This window comes from Choloepus didactylus, chromosome 4 (genome assembly GCF_015220235.1).
Source record: "Choloepus didactylus isolate mChoDid1 chromosome 4, mChoDid1.pri, whole genome shotgun sequence".
Lineage (NCBI taxonomy): Eukaryota > Metazoa > Chordata > Mammalia > Pilosa > Megalonychidae > Choloepus > Choloepus didactylus.
The window spans coordinates 193,453,109-193,474,852 of NC_051310.1; the positions used below are offsets into that span (position 1 = coordinate 193,453,109).

Genomic DNA, 21,744 nt, shown 5'->3' on the forward strand with positions numbered 1-21,744 from the left:
AGCTTCAAAGTCAGGGAGTGTAAGTCCTCCCACTTCGTTTTTCTTTTTTAGAGTGTCTTTAGCAATTCGAGGCATCTTCCCTTTCCAAATAAATTTGATAACTAGCTTTTCCAAGTCTGCAAAGTAGGTTGTTGGAATTTTGATTGGGATTGCATTGAATCTGTAGATGAGTTTGGGTAGAATTGACATCTTAATGACATTTAGCCTTCCTATCCATGAACATGGAATATTTTTCCATCTTTTAAGGTCCCCTTCTATTTCTTTTAGTAGAGTTATGTAGTTTTCTTTGTATAGGTCTTTTACATCTTTGGTTAAGTTTATTCCTAGGTACTTGATTTTTTTAGTTGCTATTGAAAATGGTATCTTTTTCTTGAGTGTCTCTTCAGTTTGTTCATTTCTAGCATATAGAAACATTACTGACTTATGTGCATTAATCTTGTATCCTGCTACTTTGCTAAATTTGTTTATTAGCTCTAGTAGGTGTATCGTTGATTTCTCAGGGTTTTCTAGATATAAGATCATATCATCTGCAAACAATGACAGTTTTACTTCTTCTTTTCCAATTTGGACGCCTTTTATTTCTTTGTCTTGCCGGATTGCCCTGGCTAGCACTTCCAGCACAATGTTGAATAACAGTGGTGACAGCGGGCATCCTTGTCTTGTTCCTGATCTTAGAGGGAAGGTTTTCAGTCTCTCACCATTGAGTACTATGCTGGCTGTGGGTTTTTCATATATGCTCTTTATCATGTTGAGGAAGTTTCCTTCAATCCCTACCTTTTGAAGTGTTTTTATCAAAAAGGGATGTTTGATTTTGTCAAATGCTTTTTCAGCATCTATTGAGATGATCAATTGATTTTTCCCTTTCGAGTTTTTAATGTGTTGTAATACAGATTGTTTTTCTTATGTTGAACCATCCTTGCATGCCTGGAATGAACCCCACTTGGTCATGGTGTATGATTTTTTTAATGTGTCTTTGGATTCGATTTGCAAGTATTTTGTTGAGGATTTTTGCATCTATATTCATTAGGGAGATTGGCCGGTAGTTTTCCTTTTTTGTAGCATCTTTGCCTGGTTTTGGTATTAGATTGATGTTAGCTTCATTAAATGAGTTAGGTAGTGTTCCATTTTTTTCAATGTTTTGAAAGAGTTTGAGTAAGACTGGTGTCAGTTCTTTTTGGAAAGTTTGGTAGAATTCCCCTGTGAAGCCATCTGGCCCTGGGCATTTATTTGTGGGAAGATTTTTGATGACTGATTGGATCTCTTTGCTTGTGATGGGTTTGTTGAGGTCTTCTATTTCTTCTCTGGTCAGTCTAGGTTGTTCATATGTTTCCAGGAAATTGTCCATTTCTTCTACATTATCCAGTTTGTTGCCATACAGTTGTTCATAATATCCTCTTATAATTTTTTTAATTTCTTCAGGATCTGCAGTTATGTTACCTTTTTCATTCATTATTTTGTTTATATGGGTCTTCTCTCTTTTTGATTTTGTCAGTCTAGCTAGGGGCTTGTCAATCTTGTTGTTAATAGATTTTATAATGGAAAGATTGAATCTTGGGGCTCCCTATTCTTCCATCCTCAGTCTTCTGGTCACATGCACCTATTTTTGATCCAGCAATTTATCTTTTGCATGCTTGAGAATAATGAGTATCTAGTTCCACCAAACTCAAGCATAACAATTTTAAAGGAATTATCTTTTTCATAGTAGCTAAAACATGTTAACAAACAAAAGTCAACTATTAGGAGAATGAATATCTAAAATAAGAACAATAAATCTGATGGAACACTCCTAACAATGTTCCATAAACACACACTGAATAGCCTGATTTACAGATGGTGATCAAAAAAGTCAGCTACAAAAGAATATATACTATATGATTCAATTTTAAAGAAGGTTGAGTATTCATGGTATTCAGTGTTTGAGGTCAAAAGAAATATATACTCAGATGAACTAAAACAGAGGAAGATCAAGACCAATAACATGTTCCTCTCTAAGTAAAGGATTTTTCATATTTTTTTCATTGCATACTCCATAAAAAATTATCTTTTGTCCTACTAGTGTTTCCTCCTCCTGGTAAAGGCCTTTCTGTCTAGTTTCCTGGTTTAGAAGTTATTCTTACCCTGAGCTGTGCTTGTATACATGAAGGCTGGAGCTCAGCTGAAATCTATTATAGGTAACTACAGACATAGAGTTCCTCCCAGGATAGTTCAATCATGTTATTTAAGGATAGATTGTAAATAAAGGCATTTACACATTGATTACTTTGACAGAGAAGTACACGCATTGTTTAAAAGATCATACCTGTAGCTAAAGACTCTTCCAAATACATTTTTAATGAGTTATCTGTTGTTTCCTAATGGAAGAATTATATCTAAAACTTTTCTCACATAGGTGGCAGACACTTGGTTTCTCCCAAGTGTGAGTTCTCTCATGTTGCATAAGGTGAATATGTTGACTGAAGGATTTTCCAGAAATATTGCAGACACATGGCTTCTCACCAGTATGAGTACTCTCATGCTGCCTAAGGTTACTACAATGAGTGAAGGATTTCCCAAATAGAAGGCAGACATATGATTTCTCTCCAGCATGATTTCTCTCATGTCTTTTGAGGGTAGAAATATCAGTGAAGTCTTTTCCACATAGATGGCAGACATATGTTTTCTCCCCAGTGTGAGTTCTCTCATGTAGCCTAAGGTGATTATGTTGACTGAAGGATTTCCCACATACACAGCACACATATGGTTTCTCTCCAGTGTGAGTTCTTTCATGTTGTCTGAGGGTAGAACTATTAGTGAAGTGTACTGCATATAGATGGCAGACATATGGTTTCACCCCAGTGTGAGTTCTCTCATGTTGTCTAAGTTGAGCAAGTTGACTGAAAGATTTCCCACATACATAACAGAGACATGTTTTCTCCCCAGTGTGAGTTCTCTCATGTTGTCTGTAGGTAGTACTGTCAGTGAAGTCTTTCCCTCATAGATTGCAGCCATATGGTTTCTCTCCAGTGTGTGTTTTCTCATGTTCTCTAAGGGAAAAATTACCTCTGAAGACTTCCACATAGATGACAGTCATACAACTTATGTCCAGTATGAATTTGCTTATGTTGGCTAATGAATGAATGGTAATTGAATTTTTTTTGAAATTGTTTGTCCCCATAGGGCTTCTTTCCCTTGTAAGTTAATATAGAGTGAATGAAATCTCCCAAATCATTATTTTCAAAGAGATCCTCTCCAGTGTAAGAAATCTGCTGCTACAAATGAGAAGAGAGACTGTTAAAGGTATGATCACATATATGAATTAATTCAATTCTCTAGTCTAATCATTTATTGAGTCTCCAGTTAAAATCCATGTTAGTTACATGCACTTGCTGTGCTACATTTTTGTATGCAGAGATTTTCTCTTTTGTAGCATCTCAACAGCAGAGCTATCTAATTAATTTTGAAAACTTCATTATATTTCAGAGAATAGGTCTAAGAAATACATTCATGCAATTGTTCTTTTATAATACTTCAGGTTATGGTTTTCAGCTCAGGTTAATTTTTCTCATAATTGAAACTGTCCAAAAGTTTTAAATGGGGCAGTGTTTAATCCTGTCTTTAATTACAGTCAGATGATTTTGCTGAACTCCTAAATTATTCACCACAGCTCTCTATCTGGAAGCCCAGTATTCATACTCATGAAACTTACCTTTGACTGGATGGTAGATGTCTCCTTCTTGCAGATATGTTGCATGGTTATCATTTCTTCCTTTTTATGACCATTTTCCCTATCTGAAATAATTTTAAAAAGAAAGAGTGGCATTAGCAGAATGAAATATTTGAAAATAAACCCCCAGTGTTCATGTGCATATAGTCCAAAAATTGTCACTTTGATGGGGAAAGAATGTAATATTAAGGTGTACTCTAGAAAGTAGCAACACTTTTCTAGAAACTGACAATTAAAATTTTTTCAGCATTAAAGTAAGAGAAAATTAGAAGATATGATTTTAGGTAATAAAGAGAGGGAAAATACTCCAAAAGGAAGGCCAGAACAAGGGCCAAATGTGAAAAATTAACTTCTAAATGTATATAAGTATCACTTTCCCTAAACCAAGGACAATCACAGATGGATTGTTGACTAGAGATTGATATATCTATGGAATAATTACATATTTGTGGAGTTTCCCCCAAAGCCATAGCCCACATTTCAGAAAATATCATTCAATTAAGGAAATCTTCAGTAGATATTTCTAAGGACTTTCTCATTATTAACCAGACCCCTCCACATATTGAAGCATGGGGTCACAGAATTCACCTGGACCCTGTTCTTTGGAGAAATCCTAATCTTTCTCTCCACAGTTTCTCTCCTTGTTCCACCTGGGAAATTACTTCCAATTTGCAGAGCTTATACCCTATTTATGAGAAACAGAAGCATATATATTGAGTTTTGTACTGATACAAGTTCATGACCATCAAGTCTGGGGCAGACTATTAGGAACAATAAGGTAAGCTCTGAAGAGCAGCACAAAGAAGTGTAATTTAAACACAGTATACTGATAATCCTTTTCCAGCAAAGGATGACTCTTGACCTTCAGTCAAAGACATTAAAGACATGTTGATGCCCATGGCTAAATTCATAGACTGCAGTATTCTCAGTCTTTTTATACAAGTAGAAATTATGACTCCACAGTAGTTGAAGAGTATTTTATAAAAGAATCCAAGAAACATAAGGTCAATGAAAACAATCTATGTTCTATGTGGAAAAAGAGCATGACTCATGTTTCTACTGTGTGTTCCACAGCCCGTAGAGGATAGTAATTATCTAGATAATATGTATTTTATCAATAGAAATAATATTCACTGAGTTATTACACTGTTCTGAAGTTTGGAGATTGAGCAGTAAGAAAGACATGAAATTTTAGTCAGGAAGGTCACATGTCTCTGGTGTAACAAATGAGATGTAAGGAAAAAGTGAAAAGGCAAAGTTTCTTTCAAGTAGTCATAACATTTATGAAAGATTCAGAGCATATCTCAGAGTGGCATATAGGGAAGTTGTTTAGATACTTGAATAAATTGATGATAGATTAAATCAATCAATGGATGGGTGGATGGATGGAAAGACAGATATCTAGATACATAGATGTAAAAATGATAGAGAAAATACTGAGAAACTCACCCGCAGTCACCAGATGATTGATATTCTCCAGCATAACATCTCTGAACAGCTTTCTCTGGGTTGTGTCCAGCAAGGCCCACTCTTCCCTGGAAAAGTCTATAGCTACATCACTGAAGGTCACTGATTCCTCAACTTAAAGGCATTTGGGTTCAGACGATTCTATCCTTACAAATATCCATAGTAGATTGGTTGAAAGAGAGGGTTTTGTATATATAAAAATCTTAAACTGTGTTTGGGATTCCAGTTAGATAATTCTTACTGCTAACCTGGCATCTATCCCTCAGATACATTCACAGACACATACACACTCTGAATATATAAATCTTCACCATAAGGCAATATTGCATAATATGGTGTGATACAAACTGAAAGTTTGCCAAGAAACTGATAATAATGACTTCCAGATGGTGATCATGCAATTTGCTCTTGAGCATCCATAACTAAATCTCCTCCATAAATTTGAAGTAAATCCACAGATCCATCATAAGGGAGGCATTATTCATCATCTACCACTTTCTAACATAATGATTGTTCACTTATCCCCCTCTGTCCTATCAAAATATTTTTGTGTTCTGCCTTAACATCCATGTTAGTTCACAAAGCCACTTGCCTCAACACTGATCTGTGGCATAGTTCACAGTTTTTCATCCCACAGCCTGAACTCCCCAGAAATAAAACCTACATATTTGGTCACCACCTCCATTCACTGGCATGCCTCAATGTGAACCCACAGGTGGTCACAAATAGTAAGGTAACCATCTCCACTACCCTGGGACCCCAAGTACCCTTCCCTTTTCACAGGTATTTGCTTTAAACTAATGAGTCACTGACTCTTCTGGAAAATATACTAACCTACACCTCTGACCCACATTAAAAGCACAAACCCATGGTTCCCTTTTTCTCTGCTTGTGTGGTGCCCACATGCAACCATGGCTGTTCACACTTTCCACCAACTCCACATGGCACCCATCTCGCCCTAGTGTTTGGGAGAAATAAACTACTTTTTTCATTTATTTTTATCTCATTCTCCTATTGTGTGATATCTGACCTCCACTGGGACAAAAATTGAAAAGTCAACTTAACCAAATTGATCTCAGTTTCCTTGTCTATGAAATGGTTTAACAAAATGTAACAAGTTTTGAAAAATCCAATGAGATGATTCCTATCTAACCAAGACTTATTAAGTACAAATGACAAATCTATTATTCATTAAAATGGCAGAAAGACTTGAAGCAATGTACATATATCTGCAGAACTGTACAAGATTTATACAGAACTTGGGATCAGTAGGTTCTTCCACTTTCAACACTACAAAACTCAGGTTTTTATTATGATATGATGGTAGGCTCTTCAGTCATAAAATTCAAGGCCCCCTGTGACTGCTATATTAAGAATAGTCCTAGGCTGCCCCTTCCTGTGTTAGGAGGCCTCCCATACTCAATATCCTCCTGGACATCCAAACTAGTTATCATTGTGTCTCTTGTATATTCATCTTGACTGTCTGTTCAAGGATAAATAAGCACTTCATTGGTTCTGGTCAATCACTAGATCCTCAGATATTTTCACTGGTCCTAAAATTTTACTCTACCTATAATACTCCTCCTGTGTGCATAGCTTAAAGTAAGGATGGAAACATTATTACCTCTTCATTGCTCCCACTTACCAAAGTTGTACAAATACTGTTTAAAAGAAAGAAAATGGTTAACTGGGAACAAGATGGTAATGAGAATTTTAAACATCTTTTCAAAATATGAAAATATATTCTATGAAAACTGTAAGTTTACTATTGGATAAAATAAATACATTAATTTTCATTGCCTTTTTTTGTGCTCCCCTTAACGTGGCATAACCCCCAGCACTCATAACACTGGGCTGATCAAACTCACCTGACAAACAAATTGCCTCCTTATTAGACTGTTATGTTGTGCAATTACTCTCTCTATTCCTTGAATTCACCACAGTGCTAAGCATATTCCTGCCACTAACATAGTGAATGAGTGAATTTCTTCCCCAATAAGGTCATAGGCTGCATGAAGGAAATAAATTCTTTCACACCTGTTCTGTGAATATACAGCCTTAATAGAGAGAGGCTAGAAGAAATTAGTGTAAATGATAGTGAGAAGATTGTCTCTTACTCACTTCCTGGCCCACCATAGTTATACAAGAGTCCTGGGTATACTTTAACGGACCTCAAATATGTGAATATCTCATGAGTCTACTTAGAATGTGCCAAGCCAGTAGGTGAATTCTGCATATTTCTGTAGGGGTTTCATTTTAGTAGAAATTCCCTACCAACCAGTGGTTTCATTGTCAATAGTTCCACCATCAACAGTCTTCCTCCAGTTTTTCACTCTCAGGCAGTCCAAACACTAAACATCCAAAGCTGAGGATGGAGAAAGAAACCCTAAGCCTCAAAACTTCTCCACAATTTCCAGACCCAACTGTTACCTGTTACCAAACCTTCACCTGGAAGTACCCCTGCCCCCAGCCAAACCAACAGAAACATGTGGTATCCTCTAAGAGAAACAGGGGAAGACTCATCTCTTAAACTCAAATATAAGAAGGCTATGGCTCATGTGTCTAATGAAAATGTGAATAGAGATATCTCACAGATAAGAACAAGAAAATCAGTGTGTTTCATGTGTTAATTATCCCATGGTGCTTAGAGTTTTTAAATCCCCTCCATGATTCATAAATAGGTATATATAACTCCTACCACATGTGGATTTTGGTTTTCCCCTGAAGGTAAATATTGTGGAAATTCTCAGATTTACATATTCTTGGTTTATCCTGTATCATTGGTTCTCCAACACCTATCCCTGCCCTCTGGACCCTCACACACTTCCTACTCTATTCTGCCCCTGGCCTTCTCTTATGAATTGCCCTAAATTATCTTGGTTTAACTCCTGAGGGTTTCTGGAAAGATCACTCCTTCAACCCCCTCAACAATTTCTTTCAGATCTTTCCCTAATGGATCTGGATATCTATCATGTAACTTCAAAATTATTTCATGATGGGGTTAATCAATTCAAGTACTCATTTCATTTGGAAGGATCGGTGATATCCATTCTCCAAATTGAGACCTCAAAATCCCTTGTGTAAGAAAGTAACAGAAGCATGTGTGTCATAAATGTTCTCTCAAGCCCCACAATCCTCAGATGGCAAGGAGTCTCATAAAATATATAATGATGGGGTTTCTGAGGGTATCTAGTTGCTCCATCTCATACTTTATTAAAGTGGTTGCTGTAGTCCTGTACCATATTAATCATCATTTGTGGGAGCATCCCTGTATTGCTCTTTCTCTCTCTGTAAATGTGGTGTGTGTGGAGGTGTGTGTGTGTGAGTGAAAGCATTAATCATTAATAACCAGTAAGTTATCCCCTAAAACACTGCTAATGATTGTGCCATTTTGGATGCATTATGTCCACCAAAATACCATGTTCTTTGGTACAGTCTTGTGGGGGCAGATGCATTAGTGTTGTTTAGGTTGGAACCTTCTGTTTAAGTGTTTCCATTGAGTTGTGACTCAGTCAACTGTGAGTGAAATATTTGATTGGATAATTTCCATGGAGATGTTATCCTGTCCATTCAGGGTGAGTGTTAATTGGATCACTGGAGTCACATAAAGGAATTCAGAGACAGAAGGAACTCAGAACAGCTAAAAGTGACATTTTGGAGAGCAACTGAGAATGACATTTTGAAGAGGAGCTGCAGCTAAGAGAGGACAAAACACCCCAAGAGCATCATTTTGGAGAATGCCACTTTGAAATGAAAGCTGGGAGCAAGCACACACAAGCCATGTGTCTTCTGAGCTACCAGAGGTTTTCTGGGTGCCATTGGCCATTCTCCTGTGAAGGTACCCTATGGTTGACACCTTAGCTTGGGCACTTTTATGGCCTTAAGACTGTAACTTTGTAACCCAATAAACCCCCTTTATAAAAACCAATCCAATACTGGTATTTTGCATTCTGGCAGCATTAGCAAATTAGAACAATGATTAAATGTATTTCATGGACAAATGATGATAATTTTCATAAACAATAGTAAACTTAACTCACCAATTTTTATGTGGGCCCAGAAAAAAAGAAAAATATAGGTGTATTAGGTGTAACTCTGCTTGGTGATCAACTGCATTTGCTTATTTAAGCCTCACAATAATCCTGCTGCTTATGGTTTATTTACCAAATTAACAAATGACATGATCGGCTGTTAAGAAAATTTTAGTATTACAAAATTACACGGCTAGAAAATTATACAGCTAGAATTAGAATTTTGCTCTGCCTGTTCTGCCAACCTTAAATTCAAAGAGTGTTACACACCACTCAGGTTTTCACACGGAATGCCCCTTTCACATCAAACATTAGAGCTCCCACCCTGTGGCCACAAACTTCTCTCCTAGTTTTTCCACAAAAATACTCCCTATACCCAGATTCTCCTTCTGCATGGGACCTACAGTGCACTGACCCCTCTCAACAAACATCATCCTCTATCTCTCAATTTTTACTCTACAGTTCAGTCCACAGTTTGTAATTTCAACAGATACTTATCAAGATCAACATTATGTCCCTCTTTTTACCACACCTATCATTCCAACCCTCAATACTCAGTAACTCTAAATACATGCAATTATCAATGACTACATCTGTCACAGTGCTTGAGTAGGATATTGATCCTGGTCTAAACATGGATTCACAGCTCCTAGAGGTTTTCAATTTTACCCAGAAATCATACTATCACTTGCTAATTAAATCATTCCTGCATACTCCATAAGTAATCCAAATCTCCATACCTTTTGAATCTCATGTAATGTTATCATTTTCTTTCATTTTCAACATATGAGATTACCCCCTCCTAAGCATATGGATTATGTAACTTACCAAATTACATGATAATACCATAATATCTTCAATATCCCCAAATGCATACACATTGGTTATTCCTTCTCTCCTATTAAATAGAAAAGCCATGATACCTCTGGCTAAGTCCAATGTCTCCAATTGATATCAAGCTCATGTTTTGTTGTAAACTATAATATTGATTATAAATTAAACCTCCTTTAACAGAAACCTCTCTTTTCTTCACTTGCCAGCTCACAATTTAAGATCATTTTTACTCTCCCATGTTAAAAATATAGCAAAACTCCTCTATATGTATTTTCTTTCAAGTTCTTGCTCTCCAGATCCTCCCTTGAACTGAAAGTGCACCAACCATATCTTCACATGCATCTCACCCTTTGACTCACAGAAACCAACACTGATGTCCTCATTCATAAAACTTGGGAGATCATTAATGATCTCCCCATAAATAAGTTGTTACTTGGAACCAAAGAACTGGACCGTGATCTCCACTTTGAAAATTTCCTTCTCCTCACTTTCTTTGACATCACCGTCTCCTGATTATATTCAAACTACTTTAGACTCTCCTTCCCCATGTCCATTGCAAAGAACTCCTCAAACAACAGTATTGGAACATCTTTAAACAAAATCCTAGCCCTTTTCTCTCCTTATTTTATGCACTTCACTGGTCTGTTCACACATTTATTCAATTTCATTAATTCTTCCATTGTTATCTTTAAATTGAAAGTGTCAAAACACTTATCTGGATTCCATTTCTGAGCTATCATGGCACCTTGCTTAATTTACATGCACCAAAATGAAATATAATGCAAGACATTACCTCTTTTACACCCAAAATATAAATATTACTCCTCCCCAGTCTCCAAACTTAATTAAAGTCTCCATCAGGCATTCAGAGTTTGATTTTCACATGTCTTCCTGAAAACATCAAGTAAAATTAAACATTGCTATTCTCTCTACTGAGTACTATTTTCATTCTTGTTTCTGTCCCAATCCACAAACATACCTTCCCATCCCATACTAACTGTCTTTCAATCACATTGTAAATATCAGTTCCTCAGGGATCACTTCACTAAATTCCAATCAAAGTTAGCCTTTCTCTTCCACTTGCACTTAATCACTATCTTATTACTCCTTCAGGCAACTTGTCAAATTTCCCATTTATAATATAAATCTGTCTATCTATCTATCCCTCCATCCAACTATTTATGTTCTTCTGTTCTAAATGCAGAAAACAGTTCCACTGTTCTAAACAAAAAATCTACCTCTGAATGGTAAGATCAGGCAAGTTTCCATTTGACCACTACTGATACATTTTAAATACAGTGAAATATCATGTTACAGCCCTCTAACCTACCCTCAGAACCTATCTACAACAAATGTCTAAGTCAGATTAAGCAATTACCTTCTAGTTATATTTTTATTTATGTTAAAGGGAGATCTATTCCTCCTGGTAAAAATTCTCTCTGACACTCACCAGCATTGAAATACTTTGGGAAAGACAATGAAGCAAACTCTTTATTGAGTAAACAGCATCTACACTGTGGAGCTCAGAGATTCTTTCTTTCTCTAGCAAAAACACTGTTTTGAAGGCAAACTCTTTTTATGCCATTTATAACTTCAGGAGACATAAAATCTGAAAACCCTACTTGATTAACTGGTATGACAATCATGATAAGTCTAATGAATTTATGTCTATTTTATAAAATATTTACCCTCTAATTAGGTAAATTGTGTAGATGAAATAAAGGAGAACAGATTAATTGCACTATTCTTCTAATGTCCCAAAGGCAACCAGTATTAGGGTTCTCTAGGGAAAGAGAATAAACAAGAAATATCTATAGATATAAGATTTATAAAAGTGTCTCATGCAACTGTGGGTATGCATGAGTCCAAATTCCATAGGGCAGACAGCAGACTGGCAACTCCAATGAATATGTTCAATGAACTCCTCAGGCAGCAAACTGGCAACTACAATGAATGTGCTCAATAAACTCCTCAGGTGATGAACTTGCAACTTCAATGAACTCCACAGGAAATGCTTCACTGGTCGGCTAAAGAAGAAGTGAAGGTCCTCTATCTGTCTTACTTAAAAGTTTTCAACTATTTGGATTAAATCCAGCTGACTGCATTCTCTCATTGTGGAAGATTCACCCTTTGTTGATTTAATCAGTCACAGCTGCAGCCAACTGACTGCTGAATTACTAAACCAGCCTTCTAGTTTATCAACCAGCCACAAATATCCTTGCAGTAATGGTTAGGCCAGTGCTTGCTTGACCAGACACCTGGGTGCCATCACCTGTCCAAGTTGACACATGAACCTAACCATCACACAACCCTTATGTGATTTCTCTGCAGCCTCATTGTTTTTTGGATTTGGGTGGTTCTGAGCAGTAGTATAGACAATCTGCATAAAGAGAATCCTTCCAGTGTTTTGTTTTTCTTCCTGTTAGAAGACTCATATTCTACCAACTTTCTCTCAGGATCTGGGCATCAGTGTGACTCTCTATAAAGAGAAACATATTTGTGCTGAAAGTTTATATTCAAGGAAAAAGTATATTACACCACTCTAGAATGTACACATTTTACCACCAAGAAAAAGAAAGAACATTCAGTGTAGGTCTCTTCAAGTAAAATTTAGCTGATGTCCTAAGAACTACAAAGCCTACAAGCTTCAAAATATTAGGGATTCCTGGGGTAAATGAGAGCTTCATTATTGATTTTCCTACAAATAGGATGTGTATTAACAATTTTTTTAAAAAAAAACACACAATTGAAAAATTAGGATCTCTTTAGATATAAAGAATATATCATTTCTTTACAAAAAGTCAAAAAATATATTCTCATTTTAGCCACTGGCATTTGATACTGAAATGAATAATTTGTCATTTTATTTTTTAAATACTCTCTCCTGAAATTACCAAAAAGTAGTATGGTTAATTTACCAACAAGGATTTTAGTCATCAAATATTAAATTTCCATGGCTATCTTATATGTTCCACTGTTTTCTAAGCCTAGTTACTCTGCAAATTGCTTTAGGCAAGTGATGGCCCCCTTTTATCATAAATGAATACATGATAATGCATAAACAAATATATGTTTGAGATCAACTCTGGGGAGAGAGATGAAGTAAATAGAGAAATAAGAACAGACAATAGTAAAATTTAAAGATTTTGGGTATTGCTTTGTGGAAAAAAATGAAGACTGACAGGTTTTATAAAATGGGAATTAGTGAGGTTTGTTGACATCTAATTAAATTAAATGGTGAACTCACCAGAAACCAAACTGTAGGAGCCAGTGAGGTCAACTAGATTCTGAAGTGGGTTCCTCAGGAAAACAGCGATTTGCTCTTTTTGTGAAGTTCTGTATTTTTCAGCTTCTTCTTCTTTGGTGAAATGCCACCTCTGTTGTGTCTTCCGTTTATATAGGGGTAAACATTGAGGGGACACACCCTAATTACACAGATGTTAAATCTATTCAAGGCTTCATTCTATGGGACACACCCTGTTACTTTGATTGGATTTATCAAGTAAACCTGTAAACCTCATAAAATATTGAACATATTTTTCCTTTATTCATTCAGTAAATACTTTTGACTGAATTCTGTCTATCAGGAAATTCCTAGACCCTGATCAGACACACTGGAGTTTTATGGACAAAAACCTGAAACTCCCTGGAGGAAGGGTGTAATTAAACATAAAGGGCAGGAGAGTCCCCTTGAGAAACAATATGAGCAATTCCTTCCTTGCAAACTTCTAGCAAGACTAAGGTGTTAGGCAAAACTCCCTACCCCCAAAACATCAAAACACACCCTTAGAAGCTCTCCCACAACACACATAACTGTTTACATAAAACCCACTCTTAGCTAACATAACAGTATGAGCAAGAACAAAAATTTTCCATAATGTAATAATCTCCCTGAAGTCAACTCCTTATCCTACCTACCCTGTGAAACCAATTCCCTGACTCAACTCCTTACTTCTCTCTGTACCCACCAACAGTTATTCCCCCAAGCCCCCTCACAAAATGCTGTAAAACTGTACTCCCACCTTTGTTGGGGGCTGTTGCCACTATTAGGCTTCAGCCTGCCTGCACAACGCTACAATAAAACTTTCTCCAATTGAGCTTTGATTTCTTCTCTTTCCAGTCAAAAAAACTTAACATAAGGTTTGTTGGTGATTTATATATATTTAAATTTCTTTTCTTCCCGCTCTAAGCAAACAAACTAATACCCTTGAGTATCCACCAGGAAGCGCCAGTGGCCACGGCTAGCGACCTGCTGTAACTTCACTGTTAAAAGAAAGGCTGAGATGGGTGCAGCAGCGATGGCGCGGGGCTTCCTTTTTTAAGAATCACTGTGAAAGAATGGAGCCGAACCACGTTATTTTTTGGGAGGCCTTACCGCACTGCCCCTCCCACATTTAGATAGCGTCTGGTGTGTTTGTGCCCCACCACTCCTCGGTCTCATGGAGAGGCGCTGCCGGCACCTGGGCTCTGATTGCTGCTGTGGCCCGGAGTAACCGACACTTGGCGGCACCGGGACCGAAGTGAGGCAAGGGAGAGCGGCGAGCTGCGAACAAATACCCGTTGTGGGCGGAGTCCGGGACTTGAGACTCCTCAAAAGGGCGGGACCCAAGCCATGGTGGACCCGGTCCCGGAAGAGAAGAAGGCAGGAGCCTAGACTGTCAGCTCCGAAGCGGACAGGGCCCCTGCATTTGTGCGCCGTGATGATCAGGCCGCCCAGCAGCCGGCGACCTCCTTGGCCTTGGCTTCCGCGGCAATACCCCGCAAGGCGGAAGTTCCGTGTGCGGCAATAGAAGTCGGGAGGCGGGAGCAAGTCCTTCAGTGGCACAACAGCGACAGTCCGGAGGCGGGGGGGGGGGGGGGCGGGCAGCGGCTAAATGCTGACCAGCCCCTTCCCCGGCCCCCTCGCCAGAAGCTTGCACCCTCTGCACCTTCAAACCCGTGAAGCTGCTGCCGTCAGCTCTGTGGAGACTTCCACTGTCGGACCTGGTGCACGAGACCCCGGGCTGTTCCATGGGAGTGGCCACTAGACTGTATGAGGCGGATGAGGCAAAGCAGCACGCTAAGCTGCAGCAAAGTGGGATGAGCATGAGAGGATCATTTAGGAGGAGAAGCAGGGCCTCTTCATGCCCCTGGGTTCTGGGCCATTGTGGTCTCTGGGCCTCGGCCTCGAGTGCGAGCAGCTTCCCAGCCTCGCCTGCACCGTGTAGCCTGCAAAGCCTTCTCCAACCCCTCCTCAGCTGGCAGACAGGTAGGAAGAGCCACACCCAGTGCTCGTTATCCCACCTGCATGAGGGCGCCCTCAGCTCCGAGTCCGGCGCCTCTTGTCCTACAGCAGAGGGAGCCAGCTGGAGCTGAGCTGGCCACAGGGGCCCTGGCCAGAAATAGCTGCCTTGCTGGTTTGGCATCCTCTGCCTCCAACCCTCCAGGCTGCCTGTCTGCCCTGGCCCGGCTTCCACTCAACAGTTGCAGCTTGTCTTGGTGACCAAAAAGGGACCACCCACTGCCTTTAGTGCAGCCCTGATCTTTGTCTCTTTGGGTGTGGGGCTCTCCTGGACTCCTTGGCTCTGTGACTACCAGCTACCCAGGAATTTTCCTGACGGACCGAGACTGGAGTGTCCAGATGAAGGTGCCTGCTTCAGACAGACACGAGGCACATCTGGGTGAAGATGACTTTGCAATCAAGGCTTTCTCTGTGCTGGGTCAGTTTGTGATCTTTTGTTTGCTGTGTCCGTTTTGCTTCCTTTTGGTTCAATTAGTCTATTGTGTAATAAGGCTAATTGAGTTGATCCTGGGGTCATGCATGCAGACTTGGTGGGTTTGAGCCCCACTATCTGTGACCCTGGATTTGTGGTTCTCCTTTTGAATTTTGTGCAATTTGCACAGCTTGTATTTGTGTGGGGAACCAGTTATATTTGAGGAGCTCCTGCTCTGATATTCTGCCTTCATGATTTCTGTCGGTATTGCCCAGCCATGGGAAATTCTCAAAGTGTGCTGGCTACATTTCCCTTGGGAACTATTCTTACTGATTGGGTCTAAATTTGGAGAATGTCATTTAAAGAAGGAATTGTTAATATATTATACAAATCTGTGTGACCACAATATAAATTAAGTAAAGAGGTAGAGTGGCCAGAGAATGGAATTCTTGACCTCCAGGTTATTATCCAATTAGAGACATATTGCAAGAAAAACAAGAGATTAGAGGAAGTGCCTTATGTTCAACCATTTGTGGGATTGTGTAAAGATAAAGACATTGTAAAGAGATTCAATTTATGTACCTTGATGATTCAGATGGAGCTATATGGGAGGAGCCTGTTGCAACAGAGAAGGGACCTATAGATGAGGCATTAAAACATCATGAGGTATTTAAAAAGAAGCCCCTTGATGAGGTCCAAGGGGAGAAGAGATGGTTATTAAAAGCCTTGCATGAAATCCTCTCTTGTGCACAGGACCCATTAGATAACTTTCTTTCCTCCCCATTCTCTCCACCTCCTCCACCTGTTGGTGCAGAAAGAGTACTATCTCTGACATCTGGGGGAGCAGTGACACCTCCCAGTGCAGGTCTGGCAGCAGTGCCATCCCCACTTGCAAGCTCAGCCAATGCAGTTCTGATGGCAGTGCTGTTCCCACCCCTTTCACTGCCTGTGATCCTGGCTGATCTCCCTAGCACTCTTCCAGCACCCCCATATGATCCTGTTGGAGGAATGACTTCCCCATCTCATACCCATAGTGGTGTGCAATATGGACAGGTTGTGACCACTTCTGGGTCAGGACAATTTCCAATGCATCAGTTCCCTTTAGGAGTTGATGAGGAGGGAAACTGTTGGGGAGCTATGTTGGTCCACATGCCATTTTCAGCATCTGACTTATTAACTGGAGAAACAACACACCTGGTTATCGGGCTGAGCCAGACCAAATGAAAAGACTGTGTCCATTTTTGCCACACACACACCAAATTTGGCTGATATTGTCATTGATGAATGTGTTGCTAACTTCGGAGGAAAGACAAATGGTGTTACATAAAGTGAGGCAGGAGGCAGAATGCTTAAGAGAGGTGTCTCCCCAGGACTCCATTTATGCTGTCCCAAGTGCCCCCATTTCTGAGGTGAATCCCAGCTGGGAGCCTAATGAACCTGGGAAGCATGCTCCTTTAGAGCCCTATAAAACATACATTTTGGCTGGCCTTAAGAATGGGGCCCCTAAACAAAAATCTATGAACAAAATATGGGAGGTGTGAATTCCTCTGCTTTCTCAGAATCTTTGAAGCATGCTGCAGGTATGGAAAGTCCAGAAAATACCAGAAAAATTTACATGACATTTATTAGAGTGCTCCAGACATTTGGCATAAATTACTGAAACTAGAGGGTGGGCTTAGAATGTCCATGGCAATACTTATAGATGTTGCTTTCAAGGTTTTCAACAATCAGGAACAAGCTCACCAAAAACAGCAGACGAAGCAACAGACTGCCCTTCTGGCAGCTGTTCTAACTGGGAGCCAGGCACATGGAGGTCATGTCAGAGACAAAACAAGAGAAACCTAGTAAAGATAGTGTGCTTACTGCAGGGAGGAAGGACATTGGAAGAAAACTTGTCCCAAACTGACAAGAAAAAAGAAAAGAATGAAATGGCATTAATGGCCCATGGATCTGGGCTAGAAGATTCTGATAAGGGGGACCTGAGAGCATTGGCAGCATTTTCTTCTGGCATACCTATATCCCACAAAGACCTCAGGTAAAGATGAAGGTGGGAAGCAAATTAGTGGACTAAAGAGGCAATTAGCCACTGAGATAAATGAGCAAATTATGATCATTGGAATTAAATGGCCAAAATACACCTAAGGTGCTCCTACAACCTTTAGATTGTAAAATTGGAAAGAAGTATTTGCAGTATCAATTTCTATATGTCCCTGAATGCCCTATACTGTTGCTGGGAAGGGATTTGCTCACTAAATGAAATGCTCAAGTTGGTTTTCAAAAGGAGAAATAGCTATCTGGGTGCCTCCAGACAAAGGACTGAATCTGCAGGCTGCCCTTTTACAAGCTGAAGATCCTGAAAAATAACAGTCCTGGCTCACACACTAGAACATATTTTCTCTGAGGTATGATCATCTGGCACTCTGGGAATTGCTGTAACTGTCCATCCAATAAAATTTGAGCTCAATGTGGGATCAAATCAACCCAAGGTATATCAATATCCTTAGTGAGGAAAGGCATTAAACCAGTAATAGAAACTTTGAAAGAAAGTAGCCTCATTTGGCCTTGCCAGTCTCCATATAACATGCCTATACTCCCAGTCTTAAAACCTGGCACTAATGGAGAATACAGATTTGTCCATGATTTAAGGGCTATAAACAAAATTGTGAAAGACGTTTATCCAGTTGTGCCTAATCCTTACCCTTTATTGACAACTCTGGGAACTTAAAATGGTTCTCTGTATTAGACTTAATGATGTTTTCGTTTGCATACCTGTGGCCCTTGAATCCCAAGAACTATTTGCTTTTGAATGGCAAGATCCAGACACTAAAGTTAAGGAGCAACTTACATGGACTGTTTTACCACAAGGATTTAAGAATTCTTCCACACTCTTTGGAGAATTCTTAGCAAAAGAGTTGCATGATTTCCAATGCATCAAGGGGTCATTTTGCAATATGTAGATGACATTTTAATAGCCAGCAAAACTTCTGAAGATTCAGATGTAACTACTATTAAGACTCTGAACTTTCTAAATGATGGGGATGTAAAGTGTCTCAGAGGAAAGTTCAAATTACTAAGCCCTGTGTAAGGTATTTAGGATATTTGCTCTCCTGAGGTCAGAAAGCCCCCCTGCCTGATAGGCACCAAGCCCTGATGACTATTTCAGCCCCTAAGACAAAGAGACCATTACAGGAATTCCTAGGAATGACCAGTTTCTGCTGCATCTGGACAATTTTGGGCTTATTGCCAAAATGTTGCACATCACTGTGCAGGGCTCAGACAGAGAAGCCCTGTAATGAACTGCAGAGTGTAATTAGGCCTTTCATCAAATTAAAAAAAGCTGAGCACTGCTCCAGTCATGGCGGTCTGCCTGATAGGTGCAAGCCTTTTGATCTGTTTGTACATGAAAGGCAGGGAATAGGGCTTGGTGTCTTCACACAAAACTTTGGGGAACATTGATATCCATGGCATATTTTTCAAAGAAACTGGACTTAATGTCACAGAGATGGCCACCTTGCCTTCAGGCTGTGGCTGCCACTTGTGATATTTTACATTAAGCTACAAAATATACCTTGGGTTAGGAGCTTATGTGCACAATCCACACTGTGTGCTCTCTCTGCTTCAGCACAGTGGAGATTACTGGCTAACTGCTGGTAGTCTGGGAAAATATCAAGCTATATTCTTAGATAACCATAAAGTGCAACTCTTGAGTTCTACAGTTTTAAATACAGCTACATTTTTACCTGAATCTGAGGGACCTGCTTTGCATGACTGCATTCAGGTGATTAAGGAAGTGTTCTCTAGTCAATCAGATTTTGGGGACACTCCTCTAATGGTAACTGAACTGGAAATGTTCTTGGATGGGAGCAGTTTTATGGACCATGGACATTGATGTTCAGAATATGTCATAGTAACCCTGACAGATGTGCTAGAGCCAAACCCCTGCCACCAGGTACATCAGCCCAGAAAGCTGAACTCATTGCCCTGACTTGAGCTGTGAACATTGGACAAGGTAAGAAAATAAATATTTATACAAACTCTCTCTATGCCTTTTCTGTAGTGAATGTTCATGGAGCAATTCACAAGTAAAAAGGACTTTTAACCACAAATAATAAATTAAGCACCCAGAGACCATATTATCTTTATTGGAAGTTGTACTGCTGTCATAAGAAGTTGCCATGATGCATTGTTTGGGGCATCAGAATTCAAACATATATCTAACAAAAGGGAATCATAAAGCAGATTTGGCAGGAAAGACAGCTGTTGGGATACTTTTCAAACCCCAAAACACTAAGGAATTAGCTCTTATCCAGATTGCATCCTCTCATCCTTCACCCCACTTTATGAAACAAAAGATTTAGACAGAGCTAAAGAATATAGATTTAATATCAAGACAAAAAGGGTGGTTGCAATCAAAGTTAGGCCAAGTTTTAATACCTTTGTTGTCATTTTGCAGCAGGGGATTCACTTTGGAAAAGAAGCTTTTGTAACCTGCATCAGAGGGCACATTGCAGGATCAAAAATCCAAGCAATAATCCATAAAGTGATGAGCAAATGTGTCCTATGTCATAAAACAACCCAAAAACTAGCAGACCCTCTTTGACAGCAGGAGTGCAGTCTCATGGGTTCTCACCTGTAGAAGATTGGCGAATAGACTTTACAGTGATGTAACTAGAAATTTCTGCTATCTCCTAGTATTAGTTGACACATTTTCAGGGTGGGTAGAAGCCTTCCTCACCCACATTGAAAGAGCAAGCAAAGCCACAAAAGTATTGTTAAAAGAAATAATACCTAGATTTGGGGTTCCATTCACTGTTATGAGTGATAATGGCAGTGCCTTTGTTTCAAAAATAACTGAATAAATTTCATAGGTACTTGGGATAAAGTAGAAATTACATGCATCTTGGAGACCTAAGTCAACTGTAAAGTCTGAAAAAATGAATCATACTCTGAAAAAGCTACCGCTAAGATATGTCAAGAAACTAATCTCACCTGGGACAAGGTAATGCCTATTGCCCTTCTCAGAATCTGGGTTGCCCCTAGAAATGGATCAGATCTGAGTCCTTTTGAAATGGTCTATGAGAGTTCCTTCCTCAAAAATGCAGTTGAGAATATATCTGTGCAAACCCTGTACGATAAATTACAAAGGGATGCAGTCACCTCCCTGGGGAATACTATAAAGATGATTTGAGTTTGCTGATAATCAACTTTCTTCCCCTACAGATACAGCCTTTCATCCTTATGAGCCAGGAGACCAAGTGTTATTAAGTGTTATTGAAAACATGGAAGAATAAACACCCTGAAGATCAACTTACCCCCAAGTGGGATGGACCTTACATTGTGTTACTAATCACTCACTCTTCTCTCAAACTGCAAGGGTATTAAGACTTGGATTCACCATTTGCAAGTTAAGCCAACTCCAGAGGAGAAAGAAGTAGAAAGAAACACTACCTTCTCATGTACCCCTACTGCTGATTTAAAATTACTCTTCCAGGAGCTAAGATAGTGACATAGAGAGGAGTGGAAGACTGTTAGTCCTCCCAGAACAATTCATAAATGACCAAAAAACTAGTAAATAACCTGGAATAACTGTGGGGAGACAAACATAACTGTCCACTCATCATCCACCAACCTGAATTGGGAGGAATGCCTGAGATCACAGCATAAAATCTGTAAGTAAAAACTGTGGACCCATGCTGAGAGCTGAGAGCAGAGAGCCCCTCCCTCATGGAAGACTTGTGGCACTATAGAGCAGCACTCTGTGAAGAAGTGAGTGGACCTCAACCCAGATCCAACTGGGGTTTTCATATTAACAGCTCAATACAGACAGCAAATCCCCAACAAGCACACAGAGGCTTTTGGTGACAACTGATCTTGGGAGAGTTGGGGGACATATCTGTCTCAGGACCAGGAACTGAGAGGATCAGGTGCTATCTCTGCTTGATGGATGAATCTGGGAGCTTTCTGTCCCTTTCTCTGTGGAGAAACTCTCAGCCATTTGCAGCCCACAGTGCTTTGC

The 21,744-nt window shown here is 39.5% G+C and overlaps 1 long non-coding RNA gene across 1 annotated transcript; it reads right to left on the reverse strand.

The window, feature by feature from the left end:
* Positions 1-1,541: 1,541 nt before the first annotated feature.
* On the reverse strand, positions 1,542-14,241 carry LOC119532508. Its single transcript, XR_005216552.1, has 4 exons — positions 13,283-14,241; positions 5,153-5,279; positions 3,686-3,768; positions 1,542-3,248 (listed from the first exon to the last, which is right to left on the reverse strand). It is a non-coding gene; the product is annotated as an uncharacterized LOC119532508 (long non-coding RNA).
* Positions 14,242-21,744: the final 7,503 nt, after the last annotated feature.